The 15572-nt window shown below is 39.1% G+C and overlaps 1 protein-coding gene across 5 annotated transcripts in view; it reads left to right on the top strand.

The window, feature by feature from the left end:
- Positions 1 to 15572, top strand: part of PEAK1 (pseudopodium enriched atypical kinase 1) — a 119970-nt gene that overhangs the window by 48194 nt on the left and 56204 nt on the right. For 4 of the 5 annotated variants that reach the window (XM_056345556.1, XM_056345552.1, XM_056345551.1 and 1 more), the window contains exons 2-3: positions 3934 to 4105; positions 12349 to 12440. The gene's annotated coding sequence lies outside the window, so the exon portion shown is untranslated. The remainder of the gene's footprint in view (positions 1 to 3933; positions 4106 to 12348; positions 12441 to 15572) is intronic. The other variant, XM_056345553.1, reaches the window with a different exon arrangement.

Consider the following 15572-nt stretch of genomic DNA (forward strand, 5'->3'; position numbering starts at 1 on the left):
TATTTTAAGCAGTATTTTCATGTTATGTTCAATATTTTTAAGTTAAAAATGTTCTTATTTTTAAGCTCCTCTTTTTCCTGTTTCATCTCCTGTACATCTATGAATTTGTATTAAAAACATAAGTATATGTGGAAAGGAAGGCACATTTCCTATACTGATTTGTTCTCTTTGTCTCCTTTAGGAGTGGATATAATCTGTCTTACAGCATTTCATATCCCGAGGAGACAATTTTGAAGTGAAGAAGTTACTATTTTATCCCTCTGTTACCTGGTCAGTGGTTAGGTAATACCACTTTGAAATGCCATCAGCCGAGCAGTCTATCTACATGTACAGTAATAACAGCAATATCTCCTTGCACCTCAGAGAGATCTCTGGAAAATCTTCTCTTCAGATCAGCATTTTCTGTGCCATGTGATTCTTGCAGCCTCTTTGGCAAGGCTGTCATTCAGGAGGCCTGTGCAATTCCATTGAAGGAAAATCCCATAGTTTAATGAAATGCTTTAGTTGTTGATACTGACCCTGTGATATTGTGTTATATTGCGATATTTGCTGATACAATCAACTTGGAAATGATCTGTTTCTTTTGTCTTTGCTGTATTGTGAAAAAAAAAAAACCAACCTAACATGCACATTTATAATTACTTATTTTTACAGGTTTTTGTGTCCAAGATATCAGCATGCTGATACATTAAACAGCATAAATGTTTCCGGACTCCTCCTAGCTTGGCAAATCTGATAGCTATCTGAAAGTGAAGAGTAGTTCTTTTGATTAGCATTCTGTAAGTTGCCTGATTTTTAAGTATTGCCAGTCATTCACAGCTGTGAAGAGTTCACTTCAAGTCAACATCAACAGGAAAAATATGTCCCAAATAATGGCTTTACTTTCTTGTGGATTTGCTGCAGTTTTTGCCTCCTTACATAGTCAGCAATCATAACTTTTATGGTGGTTTTTGAAATGTTGACTTCCTGTTACTAATCTTGTAATTAGATGCCCCTTTATTCATGGGCTGTCACTCAGATTGACAGGACAGATAGCTCCCAGCGTTGGCAGTTGCTAGAAAGTTGGGGATGTTTTGCAGAAATGGCTTGTGATTCATTTGTTTAGCATTCCTCTTGCTCTTTGTTATGTGAGGACAGCTTGTATGGGACTGAGTCACATGGCAGCTCTTTTCATACCGAGTTTCAACTGCCTGCAGCTTCTACAGAAAGCCAAGGCAGATGATGAAGAGGGGCATTTATCTATACCTTCATTTACTCCATCTATGTTAATTGTCTAGTAAGAGCAGCAGCTAAAAGGAGGATTTTCATGTTGTCTTTATCAATTTTACTGAAGATGTCATAAATTATAGGTACTGAGCACTGAAGCATAAGTAAATATAGAGTGGTCAGGGTTTGTGCCAGGGTTTAATTCTTTTCTTTTTGAGTGGTAAATTATGTTTTTTAAATCAGTGTGCTGTTTGCGACCACAATAACAACTTTTATGTGAGATCTCCATACCGCTTGTTGACTTAGCTAGCTTTTAATATGCTGTATGCTTACGTTGGAGATAAAACTTTTACTGTGGCACCTATAAAATATAATGTAATGGCAGCTTTAAAAAAATGTCTAAATGTTCCTAAAGAGCCAAAAGAACACCTGATTTATATAAAGCTGTGGTAGTGAATCTGTGCCGTCTCCAGCTGTGCCAGAGCTGTTGGGTTACAGTTCTGCAAGGAAAGGCAAATGGCAAGCAAACCCCTTTGCTGCTGCTGTTCAAAGTCTGCAGAATTTTAGGATGGAAGTAAAAATGCCTGCATGCAACTGAAATTAGAAAATGGATGTAAATGTTGGTATTTTATTACAGTATTCTGGCGTATTTATATTTAAAGAAGTGGCACAGTTAGAAATGTAACCACATTTGGTTTCGTTAAGAATTTTATGTTTGGGTTTACTTGTTAAGTTCCTGGGATAACAGTCCTGGGAACCATGAGGATGTTATGTACATTATTTGCTAGCCCTTGGTGAATTTTAGTATTGCCATACATTAAGTACTATTTCTACTGTTATGCTGTCTTTTTTTAAAGTTAGACACAGTTACGACTATGACAGTGTTTTCCTGTCATGGTGTTTCCTATAGAGATGTGTCCAGAGGTGCCTACAGTTTGAGAACACATGCTGCTGTCTGGTGGAACTTGGCCACCTCAAGCACTAAAGGAGAAATCCAGCCCCCTCCCCTAGCCAGCTTCTTTAAATTGAGCATGCTGCCTAAATTCACAAACTTCCTAGTCCCTTGCTTTTCTAGCCAGAAAAAAAATATTCTGAAAGGAGTTAAAATTTTACACACACACATTGCCTTATTGAGAGACTTTGAATACATGTTCAGTGCAACCATTCTGTGCCATGAAGCATTTCCCAATTTCTCTGTTCTTCAGGGCTCTTTTTCTTAAAGAATTCTCTAATATAAAAAAAAAAATTTGCTGCTGAGGACTAAGAATCGTGGTGCGCTCTCACCACTTTTTCTGGAGGATTTGCCAGGTTCTGTGCAGGGCTCTGTTCTCCTTTCTGTTCTTGTCCTATATGGTATTTCTGGCTAATCCCATCTACAAGAGCGTATTGGTTGGTGACTCTCAGGTTGGGAAGAGAGCATTAAATATTCTCCATCCAGAGTAAGCTCTTGACTTATCTCTAATATTGCCATTTAGATGATGAGCCACAAGTTTGAGTTTAAGACTGAATTAGTGGCTATTCCTTTGTCTTCGGGGGTGGTGGTATGTGTGTTTAGTCACCCTTCTCATTAATTTTTAAGCACATAATGTGTCTTTTCTGTTATGATGGTTCTTACTCATCTCACCTGTTACTGCTCATCTGCGAAGCTATTTCAGTACCTTCCTTTCAAATGTCCTAAAAAAATGTTTTTGTTTTGATAACTGTTGTCAAAGCATTTCACTGATGCCATTCAGCAGTCAATGGTTTTGCTTGTCATGCTTGTCAATGCTGCCTTGCTATCACATAGTCTGTGTGTGCTCACCAAACTGTAATTTCTTTTCTCAGAAGTTATAAAGTGCTTTGTTTCGTGTTATTTGTAGCTTTCATAATACAATTAAATTTCTTTGGGCATTTGCCTACTTCCCCCCAACTTTGTCATCCACGAATGTGTTCAGTGAAGTTACAGAAGCCAAACACTGGGGCAGGGGAGAAGTTGGGGGAAGGAGAAAAAAACCAACCAAAAAACAAAACCCAAAAATAATTAGGTAGTACTGTCATCTTGAGTAACTTGGGAGACCCGTGAGTTAGAGGCACAGCCTTGACACTGTCAGAAAAACAACAAATACTTCTCTGCTCCTGTATTAGAAGCTGAGCTTTCCTCTAAGTGTCTGTGGCTGTTCAGTTTTGCTGGATTAAGGTTAAGGTTAACCACCATGAACTGCTAATATGCAAGTATAAGTAACATAAACCTGTGTGCTTTTTTGTATTATGTTTAATGTACATTAAAACATGTAATATATGTAGATAGTTTTGTTATTTTTTTCTAATTCATTCTTTATATTTTGTTTGGAAACTGTAATTAAAAATAAGAAAATTGCTAGGATTACCTGTTCCTTTTCCTAGGAAAAGTTCTTAATTATACCAGCTAGCTTCTACAAGCCATTCCTCAGCATTTGCACTCCAGCCTGTGCTTTTATTTCAAAGCTAGTAGTGTGGCTATATAGCAGATAAAATTAAAAGAAGACTTGTAGCAGTATGCTCCTGCGGTCCAGAAAAGAAATTTGAATGCTAGGGAAGAGGATAGAAGTCTGGTGTGCCAGCTATGCAGCCAGAATTCTGATAAGAACCCAAGTATCTTAGGTGGCTCTTTAAGCATTTAAGAGATCAGAAGGTTACTAAAGAAGGGAAATTAACAGTAAATCACATCTGAAATTTGTTTGAGATAACATCATTGTCTTTCTTTCACAGAAAATGTTGCTGTCCTCACCAGTAGTCATTGAAGAGAAGGGTGTGAAGGGAATTTGTCTGGAGAAGTAAGAAGCTCTGAAATTTTCAGCAGGATTTATTGCCAGTAACTGCAGAAGGTTTTGCAAAGCCAACTGTTGACATTGGAATGGATGAAATGCCTTAAACTTAAGCGGTAACTGATTTTTCTGATATCTTTTTATTAATGCAGTATGATAAGGTAATTTGTACGGATTATAGAGGATATTGTTTTACTACTACCAGAGTTTAAGTAATGTGACCTTTCAAAAGCCAAACATTAGACAAGTCTGTAATTTTGTGAGTTTCGTGTATTAGCAAGAAGTTGGAATTTTAGTATCTGATGGTGTACTGGGTAGTTAAAATGCCATCTTTAGGTTCGTCCCATCTCTTTTATCATTGAAAAACAAAAATAATTTTGCTATTACTCTGTTAGTAGCTGTTTTACTACCAAACGCCTAGCAAAACTGAAATTCAGAACACGTTGTAGAAGCATCTCTGTAGCTGTTTTTAGCTAATGGTAAGTCATTTGTGTGACTTCTGAAACGCACAAAAAGACACATTAATATGAAGGTTGCTCAGTTCTAACATTTTCTCCAAAATCTTTTTTCTTTCATTTTCTTTTCTTTGCTGTTACTTGCTTATCCTGTTCTCTGCTCTCATCCACTCATAACTGGGCATGAAAGATCTAAAATATTTTTATACTTGAGACTTGTGCCATGTCTACACCAGGTCAATATACTAGTCGGGAATACAAAAATGTTAAAAGTGGGAGTAGAAAGACCCTAGCTTCTCCTAGCTATCCAGTTCTATCCAATTGTAGGTTCTATCTTTTTGTAAAAGTGACTGAAGTGTAAGCAATTACTAAAAACAGAAGGGAGAGCAGAATTACCACACATTTAGTAGACCAAGACTATGTTTCTGGTATTTGAGAGAACAGAGTAAAAGGTCTTTGTGCTCTTCTCAAAGTCTCGCTGAACCTGTGTACAATAGATTTTTTTTCTTCAGTTTGGTTACACAGATGGAAAACAGTAATATAACTGCATATATTAAAAATTGCATATCTCCACATTTCTTCCATTTGGCATGAATTAAAAAAAAGACATCTGTGTGTGTTGTGGTTTTGTTTGCTACAATTTCAAAAATGTGAAGAATTCAGATTTTCAGACTTTTATTATGGTCCCTTATTATACTACCCTCTGTTCTTGAGAGGGAAAGGGAATAGGTCTGACAGTAGTTTTACATGACTTTTGGCAGAAAAAATAGTACAGCATTTCTGAACTTTACAAGTACAGCTGGTCTCTCTTACCAGTCCAGGTAAGGTATTTATTCCACCCATGTATCATAGGATGTGTTAAAACTTTTAACAGCAGAATGGTTAGTGCCCTAGAATAATTGAGTTCTAATTTCTGTGACAGTTAAAGGCAGGATTTTAGAAAATGTTCATCATTAATGTAACATTTCCTATCTGTGAAGTCCACATTAAGGGTCCTTAGGCATCTTGTGAGGAAGCAGTCAGGACAGCACTTAAGTCTCCCAACCAAAAACTTACAGCCTTGTGAAGGCAACGGTTGGTCAATAGGCTGCTGGGGTTTTTCACGAATTGAGTTCCCATCTTTACGAATTGTCTGTTTTGTTGCCAGAGTTGCTTGTACGTTGTATTTATTTCTCCTACTGTGTAGGCAAGAAGGGAGGGCTTGCAGATTCCATTCATCTGCAATGGTGACAAATGAAGATCAAAAAGGACTTAGAAAAAAAATAATTCAAGTTTTCAAATTTACCATGCTCTTTTTAATGTTTGTTCTTCTTCTTTCCTCTGTGGTCCTTTCTCTTTGAATGTATGCACATATACTTACAGATCTCTAACTCATCGCTGTGTCTAATGAGAATGTGAGAAAAAGACAGTTCTGGTTCTCATGTCTTTATTTTGCAAAAGCTGTGGAGCTGGAGCCTTTAGTGTGTTTTCAGATTTCTGTAAGATGCTTCAGAGCCCAGAAATATAAGCAACACAAGTTAAAAACCAATACTAATCACAAATTCTTCCTCATTCTTACTAAGAAAGATGTGCCACCTTAGCATGTCTTTATTCAGCAGGTTAGAAGAAGACACAAATAGTTTACAGCTGTCATAATTTTAGAGGAAATTCTTATAAAACCGGAAGGTGTTTTGTTTGTTATGCTGCCTGGCAGAGCAACTTCTTTATGTATCTAGCCTTTGTCAAAAAAGCACTGGCTGTAAATCTGTCAGGGATAATGGCTTCAGCTGAGGAAATAGGTTCCCATAATTGTTGCTGTATTCAAATTACTGTTATTTAGCTGATAAAAGTGACAGTGGCCCTGGAACAGGAACAGCAGCGAGATGTAACAGTTTCTCTGCTGGCACAGGAAGACCTTAACAGGCTGAACATCAAGAGGTTTGTGTAACTCAGGGAAGCACTGGGTGAGCCAAGCCAGAGGATAACTGGGAAGAGCCAGGGATTGCTTTTTTGGGCAGTTCTCCCTGCTGGTGATGCTCTGGAGTGGCCTAGGTGGGAACTGATCGACAATGCCACATGAACAGATTCTTTCTGTCTCTGAGAACAGCTGGAGGATGTTGCATGGGCGGTGCTCTTGGCTCAGGGATTTAAATGGGAGGGTTTTCTCTCAGCTTGAGAACACATTTTTTCCGCTTGACTCAGAGTGAAATCTAAATGAGTGATAAAATTCTAAAAGTATTGTTGAATTGGTTATAATAATAAAAAGTGTGTTTATCATCAGGAAGGAAGAGCAAAATAAGGGGAAAGTATCAATGCAGAGGAAGTCGCCACCTTCTCAGTAACAATGGAAGGTTGTAGGCAGCTGAACACACCTCTGTTCAACAGCCAGCCTAGTTCTCCAGCCACACAGTACTTTACCATTGGGAGAGATTTTTTCTGAAACTATTATCAACTTCTTCTCCCACATGCAGTACCCACACACATGTATTTAGGGACACTTTCCATTGAAAAGACTTTACATTATGAATGTGTTTCCGTAAGTTAACTCATCTTATAGAATGCAAGCCTACATATCGCATGAAAGGAAACTGCCCACTAATTCCTGCAGAACCCATTTTTTTCCAGGAACACCACCAGCCTTTGTTTCTTCTCTTTGGCTTAGCACATGGAACAAGGAAGGAACATAAAATAGTGGCACTGAAGTGGTCTGGTGTGATTGCATACTGTAGATAAAGCTAGGTAACTGCAGAAGATGGGGAGGGGCTATTGGCCTAAATGTATTTTTAAGATAACCATTAAAATGTTCTTTTAAGGATTTTACATTTCTATACTGCATTCCCTTTGTACATTCCTGAACAGTTTGCCAAACTTCAACTGCTGTATCAACTGCTGTATCAATTACTTTGAACTCGCAGTTTGAAAAAGCGTTGGGAGCAGAGGCACAGAGTTTTGTGTGCTTCTCCTCTAGAAGAGGTGCCTTCTGCACCGGTATTGCAGGAATCACAGAATTGTATCACTAACCAGGGAAGAGACAGGGTAACATTTTAACTTCAGTTACATAAGAACAAGAGAGAATATCAAACCCCAGGATTTCTAGCTTTCTCTCAGAAGTAGCTAAATTTACTAAATTCGAGATGTGTTCAGGTTGGGAGGGGAGGATTTAAGAAAAAAAGTCTTTGTTCTTCCCCTGAGACCTAGCTTGCTAGTTTTTCAGGTCTAACCAGGCTTTTTCAGCTGAGGTTTAAGTGACTGAATATGGTGATTCAAACTGGAAACATTGACAGACTAAGCAACAGTAGCATAAAAATATTTATTAAATGTCCCTATATGCAGTTCTTTCCAAAGGACCGTTCTGATTTTTCAGTAGCTTGCATTAGGTTCCATTTTCACTTCTGCCTATCTATGATATCTGTCCCATTACAAGTATGTGAAAACGTACTGCCTTTGTCAGTGCATCTGAGAAAAGGAGGCTGATGTTTGTTAAATTCATGCTTGTGTGATGGCTGTCCCTGGAAACTTCAAATAAGCAGGACAGGCAAAATGGAAAAATAATCTCATAAATTTGTAAAGCTCCAGACCAATGCTGTTTTTCATTTTGAACAGGCTCCTGTATTTTACATCAAAACAACTCTTCTGCTAGGTATCGGATCTTCTAGCTCTTTTTGTGATGGGATAGTAGATTGCTTACTGTGGGAGCAGTAAATTGTCAGCCACAGGGAGGTAAGAGTCCTTGCTTATAGTGAGGTCTCCAGTTTTCATTAGTTCAATATTCATAACAAATTTACCCTCCCTTAATTTCCATCGTATGAAACTTATGTATTTTACTTTGTCATTTCATTTATCGGCTTTCCAGGTGGTGATAATTAGATTGTATTTTTCATGCTGGGTCCTTAAATTGTTCTGTAGCCTGTTATGATGTGATGTGGTCTTGGCAAGAAACACATTCCCATTCTGTAGAAAAACCCAAACAAACAAACAAACAAAAAAACCAAACAAAAAAACCCAACCAAAAAAGCCCAACCACCCAACCACAGAACACATCTCAGATTCTGCTAATTAAGAAATCTATCAACTTATAGGGCTGAAAAAGATAATCAACATACTTGAACCTGCTGCAAGCATGAATCATTTTCTATGAATAAGAATACCTTTCTTGTTGAGCTGGAAAAGATTATGTATGTAGTTGCCATAAAAAAGATAACTTCTAAGTGCTGTCTAGATACACAAGAGTTATAGCCTCCAGTATTGGTGCTATTTTTTTGCTACAACCTGTAAATCAGAGTTGTTACATTAGCTCCATACTCTCTCCATTAGGAAATGGCATATAGGATGTATATGGATATATAAATATCATACTTCTGGCCTGTCAGTGTCAAGAGCAGAGTGAGGGATTGAGAGAACAGACAGCAGCCACATCTAAAAATATACCTGAGAAACAGAACTAAGATAGCAGTGCTGCACACTGTGTTAAGAGAGGATGTCTTCACTTCTTACAGCACAGCCGTTTCCTTAATGCATCACCTAGGTATGTATGCATCTGCGGGCTGGAAGCTGCTAGTGTTGCAGGGAGTGCAGGTAGTCCCACTGCCTCCAGGTTCTGGGCAGAGTCATTCCCCCTGAACACCACAGCATCCAGCTCATACAGTGGGTTGCTTCATCAACATCTCTTATCTCACCTTTTAATACAAAATAATAGGAATATTGGAGATTTCTCAGATTCCAAAGGGTTTCTTAGCAATTTATCCAAAATGCCGATTTTCCTTTCAAACATGAATTTCCTTAACTCTCTTCAGTATAACTGCATAGATGCTTTCAGAAACAATTGCTGATGATGCATAGTCTTTCTTCTGTTGTTTTTTAAAGCTGGATTATATTTTTTACAGCTCAGTCATCACTATCTTAAATATGAACATTAACATATGTATATTTTAAGCAAAAATGCTTCATAGGTGAGTAGGTAGGGGGTTTGATAGACTTCAAAATAATTCCAAAAATACCTGGCTTGCTTTTTTTCCGCTGTCTCCTTTCTCATTCTTTATATGAGTTAGCCAATTTTTTTGCTAAGCTTTTTTTTTATTCTATTGCTTTCCGTTTACAGTAATAAAAATTCTGTGTATTCTCCAGAGAAAAACTGCAGGTTTTACTAAACTTGTACTGTTGTGGTGATATTCTGTGATTGGCATTATGGTGGGATTCCGAAGTTATTTAACAAAAATCAGGCTTTTCTTCCTGAAGGAGCGTGTTAGGCAGTGTGCAAATATAATTGGGATTGTTTGTTTTTCAACATGAGATAAGAAGTTGTGAGGACAAATAAAATATAAAATAAAAAGAAGCTGTGTCAGATTCTTTAGATTCTTGCCTCCCCACCCAGATTTAAGAATGCTTCAAGTATGCTACTGAGATGTGTGGTTTTCTTCTTTATAGCCTTATCCAAAAGCTAATAGTTACAGATCAGTTTTATGTTTCTCATTGCACTATGTCTTTACCAACAACTTCTGTGGTGTATTGCTGTTTTTACAAACATCTTCACCAGGTTAAAATATTTCAAACTTTTCACAGTAGGTTTCTTGAATTAGTAACTAGAAATAAAATTTGCGGGAGCCACCACTTTGTGAAAAGTAGTGGCAAAATGTGTGCAGGACTATCCTAATCAGTGCAGTACTAACTAGCTGCATAAGCAGTTGGAGGGATTGAATCTCTCAAAAAAAATCATATATTCAGGGAAAGGGCTGCTGAAAATAGAATTGGGGAAGATAACTTTCTCTTGTTCTTACTGACTTCCTCTTTCAGACTTCTTTCTTTTTTTTTTTTTCTGCAAATACAATTCAGGTACTAAACAATTTAAAAATGTATATCATTACAAGCAGAAGAAGGGGTGTGTTAGCAGTTTTGCCTTCCAAACATTTCAGACTTGCTGAGCTCTATCTTCACCATCCTTTTCTGTAATATTTCCAGACTGTGTGCATTGGCAGTCAAATCAGTATATTTGACTTTTGGCATAGTACTGTTTGGTTTCAACATCCATATAAAGCTTGCTTAGGAAGAAACACAAACACACAAAGTTAAAGATGGCATACTGTGAGAAATAAATGTGTATTTCTACAATAATGCCTATCAGAACATTTTTGGTTTTATTACTTCAGTGTTGTGGCTTTGGTGTGTTGAAGTTCAGGGCTTAAACTTAGAGAATTTTACAGGTATTAAATTAATGAAAATTAAGGGAGTTTGCCTTTTTAATGAAAAAGACATTTCTTCTGCAGCTAAAGAAAGATAGCACCAAGCTCATTGAAAGGAAAAATAATCCTTGCCTAACTGTATGACTGTGTGTAACTGATTTTCAAGACTTTAGCTGATAACATCCATTAAGTTACATTTCAGTGATGGATACAAAAATTAACTTTGAATTTCTGATTGGTAGTGACATACTTGAATCTTGAATCAGTCAGTAGTTGGTTAATTATCTAAGTATTGCTGCAAAGAGAGCAGACTCCAGCTGGCTGTAATTAGTGTTGAATAGTTCTGTGCCTTCAAGACAAATTTTACATTCATGGGATCTGCAGCTTTCTGTTGTCCTCATTTCCTGTAACATAAAAGTACTTGTATCTCAAAGAATTGTGGGGAGAGGGGGGGCAAATAGTGAGAGAGGCTGTGCAGATAGATCTTACTAACATCCTGAGTGGTCTGACTGAGAAATATGCATTGCAAGTTTAAAAAAAAAAAAAGGGGGTAGAGGTGGGGGGGAGTAACCACCAGGAGTCATAGCCAACAGGTGTTGTTTTGGTTGATTAGAAGAAAAGGTGGATCTTGAGGAAGCTCAGTGGGTTCTAGAAAATCTGAAATCTATGCTCTGTAAATCTTGGTCTTAATGAGAGACCACCAGCCTGTGTAAGAAGAAACTTGGATAGCAAGTTAGGAGTGCATGTGGCATAAAACAGTCAATGAAGATTCAGTAATTCAGTAGCCATGGGATACAACACTAAATGTGTGAGATATCACATGGAATTTGTTGAAGTCAGTCTCCCTTTTTGTGCTTATGCCGCTGAATTACCAGTGCTGCAGTACTGGCATTCACTTTAAGGACATCCTAGCTTAGGAAACATTCCTCATCTTGCTTTCTCTTCAGTACTTGGGTCATCACGAGCTGTGCTCTATGCAGCTTCTATTAACAGGCTTTATTTCAACTCACAATCAAGACTAGCACATTTTCAATTTATTACTTTTATTGGGGAAGAAATAGCCTTTTGTTTAGTTTGCATGTGAAATTATGTATTGGTATTTCAGTGGTACCCAATGTGGAAGGTGTATGCCAGGAACTGGGGGGGGGGGGGGGCGGGGCGGAAAGGGGGGTGGGAGGTGGGGCACAATTAACATGATTCTTTCAAGAGCATCTGTAAATAGGTAATACCAGTCCATAGCCCCACCAGGCTGTATCTTGAGAACACATAAAACAAGGTCATGTCTTTTGTGATTTACCTGAGTCACAGTTCTCAAGGAAAATATTTGGCCTGAGGGCATCCGTTGGACATAAGAATGGTGCTGATGTGGCTGGTGCAGCAGTCCTTGTGACAGATTGCTCCAGCAATTTCAAATAACTGAAGTATTCTTTTGAGAGGTATACTTGAGCAGAATGGGGTGTTTTGATGCAACACAGTTAACCAGTCAATGTGAGCCCAAGAGCTTCAGAATAATATCTGTCTGGGCTGTGGTGCTGGTGTAAAACTTGCTGTTCCTCATCTGCCAAAATCTCTACTGGCCACTGGTTTTTGGAGTGCAGAGAGTAATAGTGCTACAGCAGCTACAACCCTGCTGCTCCTTGCCATGCAGTGTTGTCCCCTCTGTGGCTGAATGTTTGGAGCTTGCTTATCTTCATGAGCCCATCCAACTTGCCGACCAGACAGAAAATGACCCTTCCTCCCCATCTACAGGTTGATTTGCTGCAGTTTGAAAGCTGAGTCTGTTCAGAGGTGTCGGGAGAACAGCAGAGCCAGTAGAAGAGAAGTGGTGAGGGTATGTGAAGGTGAGCATCTTCAACTAATTGTAGTTCACAAATGTCTTATAAGCATAAGGGCCTAAAGGAAGTTGACAAAAACAATAGTTGATGGAGAAAGATGTGCAAGTTAAATTCCTTCTTTATTAAATGCAATTTAAATATTCTCATAGGTAATAATAGTTGCATGTGTCTTTTACAGATTACCTTCATATCTGTGTATTTTCTTTTCAGGTTTAGAACTATTCAGACAGGCATCTCCAGGAGTGGTTGTTCAGATATCTCTAAGCTGCATTTAGAAAATGCTTTTACACTGTGGTGATAAAACTGTTATTGCTCAACTTTCTTCATGTGAGCAATGCATAGGTAATCAGTGCGTAAGAGCACTATTGTATTGTAAGTCTGAAGTATAGAATATACACACAAGAAAATGGTTTTTGTTTTGTGAGCTGAAACTTTTTCAGGTTTTTTGTGTACTTGATTACATTATTAATAGAGAATTAATATATTTCCTATTTAGACAAGAATGCTTTACTTAATGAACTGCTGCTGTGAAAATTTATATTCTCTAAGCATAGAATTTAGAATCATAGATTCTGTTTATTTACTGAAAGTCTCCTAATCCTCAGGATCTAGGTAATTTCCTTCAAAATTTACTATGATGACCATGGAAGAACAGCTGAACAGATAAGTAATTGATAGCCAAATCTGTATGTACATAACTGTTTCAGCTCTAGCCACATACTAGTAAATCACTTACACATGGTTTGATGTTAGTTAAGACAGTCTAGTAACTAGCTGCAAGCAGAGGGAATTGATGAATTGTTCTCCCCCCATTATAGAATAGTTTAGTTTGGAAAAGACCTTTAAGATCATGAAGTGCAACTGTTGATCTAGCACTGGCAAGTCCACCACTGATCTGTGCCCCTACATGCCATGCCTACGCATCTCTTAAATACCTCCGGGACAGTGACTCTACCGAGTCCCTGGGCAGCCTGTTCCAATGCTTGACAACCTTTTCAGGGAGGAAATTTCTCCTCATATCCAATCTAAACCTCCCCTGGCACGGCTTGAGGCCGTTTCTTCTTGTCCTGTTGCTTGTTACCTGGGAGAGGAGACCAGCAGCCACCCCACTCCAGCCTCCTCTCAGGTAGTTGTAGAGAGCAAGGAGGTCGTCCCTGAGCCTCCTTTTCTCCAGGCTGAACTCTCCCAGTTCCCTAGCTGCTCCCCATCAGACGTGCTCCAGCCCCTTCCCCAGCCCCATTGCCCGTCTCTGGACACGGTCCAGCACCTCAATGTCTGTCCTGTAGTGAGGGGCTGGAAACTGCACTGAGGATTTGAGGTGCTGCCTCACCAGTGCCACCAAGTACAGGGGAACGATTGCTGCCCTGCTCCTGCTGGCCCCACCGTTTCTGGTACAAGCCAGGATGCTGTTGGCCTTTGTGACCGCCTGAGCACACGGCTGGCTCATGTTCAGCTGGCTGTCAACCAGCACCCCCAGGCCCTTTTCTCCCAGGCAGCTTCCCAGCCACTGTTCCCCAAGCCCATAGTGCTGCATGGGGTGGCTGTGACCCAAGGGCACCGAGCCTTGTGGGACCTCGTACAACTGGCCTTGGCCCATCAGTCCAGCCTGCTCAGATCCCTCTGTGGAGTCTCCTGCCCCCCAGCTTGGGGTCATCTATGAACTTTACTGAGGGTGCACTCAGTCCATGTGTCCGGTCATGCCCACAGGCCAACCCTTCTCCCTCCCTTTAGCCTGGTCTAGCACTTAGCCAAGGGAGGGGAGTAATTTAATTCCTTTCCTCCCACCGTAAGTTCCTGTTCTTCAGTTTTGGTTTACAGCAGAGGAATTTGTGGTAGGGTCCTGTACACACCAATATTGGAGGCACAGCTGTGCGCTGAGTTATAACATTAAACACAAACTCTGGGACTCTTGACAGGTTTTACTGTCCTTATAGACCACATGGGCACAATCTCTATTTTGCATATTTATTTCAGTGGTTTTCAGCTATCTGAAGCTTACATGTTTTCCAAGCACATTAAAAAGGGAATTCAATTACCATGACAAAATCTTAAAGGTACAACTTGCAATAAAATCCAGCAGCTCTTCAAAACTTTCTCAACTCTACATTGTGGGTCCAGTGACCCTGCATCCCCAACTGGCTCATGCAGAAGTTTAAGCATGTATCTTGGGGTTCCTGTTACAAAGAGCTATGTGACTTCCAGCATGAGGGATAATGTTTTATAATTCTTCAATGTTAACATTGACTGTAACAACTGCTAACCTTGTTCTGCAGTGGTGTACCACAGCAGAAAAGGCTTTCCTTTTGAAACATGATTGGAGTGCACTGTAATGTTGCAACTGTACTCTCAAAAAGCCTAGTATCTTGGTATGTTATTACCTCAGACTCTGCAGTTGTTGTTTCTTATTTAAATGTCCTATCTCACTTGAGATTTAATGTAATTGAAACCAGCTTGTGGAAAAATCTTTTTCTGTTATGTCTTAGATATTGTTCTAGTCTTATCTGGTAAAGCAAATCAAATGGGATATAATGAAAATAATAAAACCATTTGTAAGAGGTAGTTTTTCTGCAGGAAGTAAAAGGCAGCACCACTTTTAATTTTGCTTTGTATTTCTAAACACAGTATGTACTTGGAATAAGTTCACTGAGATTTATCCAATACACATGAGAGCAGAGTCAGGTACATCTGACAGCAATGTGACTTCACTGATACCAGAGGGAACCAGAAGTACTGTAGCAATAAGCCTCTTCCACTAGCGATGTTGCTTAGCCATCCTGTTCAGCCAGCAGTAGGTCGATGTGGCAACGAAGGTATGTGTGAAGGAGTTGGGTCTATGTTCAGCATCTCCTTAGATTTAGTTGGGGGGTTTTCCCCCCTCTAGCTACAGCATCTTTAATGGTGAGGTGTGTCCAGAATGTAGTATCTAAAAAGATACTGCAAAGATAGTCATAACCAAAGCTATAGTGTAATGTGTTTCTCAGACAAGAAGTAATGTGCCTGGTACAAAAGGGCAGGTAAACAAATTCAAAGGCAGAGGAGTCAGTTATCTCAGTCTGGCTTGGAGACAGGATCACAGCAATGCAGGAGGTCTGAGCTGGTCCCTCACTGCTGTCTCTGCTTGTGTGATTTCTGAGGAGT

The sequence above is a fragment of the Falco biarmicus genome, chromosome 7 (genome assembly GCF_023638135.1).
Source record: "Falco biarmicus isolate bFalBia1 chromosome 7, bFalBia1.pri, whole genome shotgun sequence".
Classification (NCBI taxonomy): Eukaryota; Metazoa; Chordata; class Aves; order Falconiformes; family Falconidae; genus Falco; species Falco biarmicus.